The sequence below is a fragment of the Lycium ferocissimum genome, chromosome 8 (assembly GCF_029784015.1).
Source record: "Lycium ferocissimum isolate CSIRO_LF1 chromosome 8, AGI_CSIRO_Lferr_CH_V1, whole genome shotgun sequence".
Taxonomy (NCBI): domain Eukaryota; kingdom Viridiplantae; phylum Streptophyta; class Magnoliopsida; order Solanales; family Solanaceae; genus Lycium; species Lycium ferocissimum.
Window position 1 is genome coordinate 27,474,131 of NC_081349.1, and position 3,759 is coordinate 27,477,889.

General features: G+C 33.1%; 1 long non-coding RNA gene across 1 annotated transcript; it reads left to right on the plus strand.

Annotated features, from left to right (window-relative positions):
- Window positions 1–2,737: 2,737 nt before the first annotated feature.
- Window positions 2,738–3,513, plus strand: LOC132066779 (uncharacterized). Its single transcript, XR_009416938.1, has 2 exons — window positions 2,738–2,818; window positions 3,253–3,513. It is a non-coding gene; the product is annotated as an uncharacterized LOC132066779 (long non-coding RNA).
- The last annotated feature ends 246 nt before the right edge of the window (window positions 3,514–3,759 follow it).

Consider the following 3,759-nt stretch of genomic DNA (forward strand, 5'->3'; position numbering starts at 1 on the left):
AAGTGTTACTAACGTCCCAAAATACTTTAAGGATCTTGCATCCTAAAATCATTAATTACATTGTACAATTAGTGTGTAATATTGGTTCTGTAAGACTATATGCCATAGTTACGAATACCCATAGTTAAAAATAAAAATAAAAAAATCGTATGCCATTTAAAATTCTTATACGCGAAACTCTTTGGTTGTTTGTCCACATTTATTTCGTTCTTTTACATAAGTCAATTGCTTATTTTCTTTTATCATTTTTTCGCATATTAACAAAGTCATATAATATCAATAATTCGGCATAATCCAGAGACTTTAGGCACATGTTCACTTTTAATGTTATTTTGTGTCAGTTTATCCCATTTCAATTTAAGATTTTCGATGTTAAAGTTCTTGCGGATCTATATATTAGCAAGTCACTTTTCACATTATATTTAATTTTATTTGTCATATGATTATTAAATTGAGGCTATAATTAAATATGGAAGAGTAGAATGACTTGCTTATGTCTTTTCAAACTGCGCGAAGCGCGGAAAATTTCTCAAGTTAGATAATATAAGTCAATGTAAATTAGGTAAATGCAACAGCACGGACAATAATAGCACATAGAACAGAAGAACATGACTGGAGTTTTAAAAAGTGACTGATGTATTTCTTACAGTCAAAACATCTTTGCTAATGTAGCATTGAAGAGTCAAGTAGCAACAGATATTAAGAAACGGAAAAAGGCAAAAATACCCCTAACGTATGAAAAATGGCTCACAAATACCCTTCTTCCACCTTTTGCTCTAATAATACCCCCAACCTTTGTTAGCTTCTCTAAAACAATGTCTGGTGATATACCATGTCTAGCTACAATCAGGGGCGATTTTAGGTGCCAAAAATGGGGCACGTGAACACATGGTCTCCCAATAAAACTAAGTATTTTATGTATATATTTTCTAAAATTATTATAATAGTATCTGCTGGAACACATGCTACAAAAAAGTTAAATGATGTACTTTGTTGAAGGTTGAATTGTTTACCTAGAGATCTAGGGATCAAGCCCCACTTAATACATTTGTTCCTTCTTTTTTATTTTATTTTTTTATTTTTTTTATTTTTTGTGGTGAACCCATGATTTAGAAATCACAAATTCGCTTGTCTTGGTGATATCCTTAATGGTTCCTTCAATCCTCCAAGGAACATCCCAATTTTACAGAGAATGTAAGTACTTTATTAAATAGTAGTGATGCGAAAAGTACAGGCACAAAATGGACACGTGAGTACAGTCTATGATAACCATCTTTTATCATAACATTATTTTATTATAACAATCAACTTCTTTTTTTAAAATCCAGCTGCTATTGGCAAGATGTTATGGAATATATGTAAGAAGGAGGACACTCTCTGGGTGAAATGAATTCACACTTATTATGTTAAAACTGGACTGGTCTGGACTAATAAGGTAGCACAGGCACCATTGATGGTCAAAAAAAATACTCAAGGCAACTTGGATGGTTGATCATACTGGATGTTCTGAGGATATTGTGGCTAGAACGGAATCCTACTCTATCAAATGGTTCTACAGAATCCTAAAGTGGATCGGAGAAGATTAGTATGCAACAGCTCTGGGCTTCCCAAATGGATATTCATGTTGTATTTTGCTTTAGACAGGAGACTTCAGACAAAAGACAGGAATGCTTGCTGGACAAATCTTGATGATCCTCTATATATGCCCTTTGTGTAATTTGGAAACTGAAGATATAGATCATATGTTGTTCAGCTATGCTGCCAGGATCTAGGGAAAGTTATTGGGTGGCAAGGACTTGCAAGACCTGTAATGGCCTGGCAGGATGAAGTGACTTGAGCTATTCAATATGCTAATGGCAAGGCTCCTAGTCATGAAGTATATACGATGATATTGTCCGGGGCTGTATACGACGCTAATGGCAAGGCTCCAGACTATTCAAGGAAGAACATAGATCCCATGAGCAGGTTATTAGGAATATTATTCAGGTAGTGCACTATAGAGCTGTTAGGAGATCAAAGTTAGCTGATTGTATATATGTTGAACTTAAACTTATATCCTTAGGAAGTGGGCAGTAGTAGTATAGGTGTGAGTTTTGCTTGCTGGTGAGCCCTGGTTGGGGCTTTGTTGTCCAAACTGCCTGTGTTTTTACTTGAGTTGTACAGTTTCACTTTGGTAAATTCAGTTAGTTATTTTCACCAAAAAAAAAAAAAAAAAAAAAAAAAAAAACCAATTTTTCTTTTGGAATCGATTTTCATGTTATGTTATGCATTATTATATATTTTCTACAAAAACATATTGTGATAGTAGCCAAAAGATTTCCAAACAAATGACACTGTTATAAAGAGATCTCATTGTATAACCAAAAAGATTACGGAGAACAAGGGGGCTTGAAATGAAAGAAAAACATTAATTGCATTACATGAGATTAGAAAGAAGATGTAGCAAATCAGATCTGTACAAGGTATGTATTTATGCATTAGGCATTTTTCTTTGACTAACTTTCCATATACCAAAAAATTTCTTATGCAATGTAATTTATTTATGCGCTAACATTTTTCATTGACTAACTTTCATAACACCAAATCTTGACCTGCTAAAAAACATTCAAGATTTGGAATGAAAACAATTTCTAATTGGAACAGTATTATAGTAACTAATTTTCTCTTTAGAAAGAAAATTGGTAGGTTCTTAATGAACTAGGTATTATATAAAGTGGTGGGCAGAAGCACTTTAAGTCAGAAATCATTCTTGTATACAATATGGCTAAGACTTTGATGATTGTTTTTTTGGTAGTCGCCTGCTTGATTATTTCACAGGGTCAGTTTCTCTCACTCTCTCTCTCTTTCTCTCTCTCTCTCACTCAATCACTTGTTGACACAAAATTAAGTAATAACATTAGAAACTCTTAATGGTTTGATTAAAATGATTATAAATGATTTCTTTCAACATTCACAAAGAACATAGTGAATCCAGGATAGAATATCATGTGTTGTCGCACCAAATACTTTTCAATTATACCATATATATATATATATAAAAATTTAGGATATCTGTGTGTGTAATTTAACTATATACGCCGCCATTGAACCCATCAATTTTGAATGTCCCAGTCACTCGTAAAATCATATGTGATATATATGGTCATTTTAGCATTATGCTCCTTTTCCTTGTTATATGTCAGTGATTTATTATAACTAAATTCTCTCAGAATTATGTCCTCTTAAGATGTTAACGAGTTATGTGATCCTCAGATGCGTTCCCAGGTGAAACCAAGTGTAAGACTGTTGCAAACTGTATTGGATTAGAATGTGGTCCTCAAGGGCCGGTTTGTCATGGTGGGTTTTGCACATGTTTGGACTACTCAAGACAATACTCCATTGATCATGAAGGTGGTGGAAACTTGCAAGAGTCTTCTTAGTTATTAAATATATAGAGTACTTTATTGGTTGGAGAATGTCATTTTTACTTCGCCGATGTTTACTTGAAGAAATAAATGGCATTAAGTTGCATTACTTTAATTTGTTGCATCACTTTAATTTGTTGCATCATGAACAAAATATTTTGTTTCTTTTTTATTTTACATCTTAAGTTTTCGTTACGACATTCGTTCAAACAATGTGATGAATTTAGGATAGAATAGCACGTGTGGTCGCACCTATTCAGTCATACCCTATATTTGTAGAAAAAATCTAATATATGTGAGTGCAGATAATAAAGACACCGCCATTGAACCCACTAATTTTTGTATTTGTTTCAAT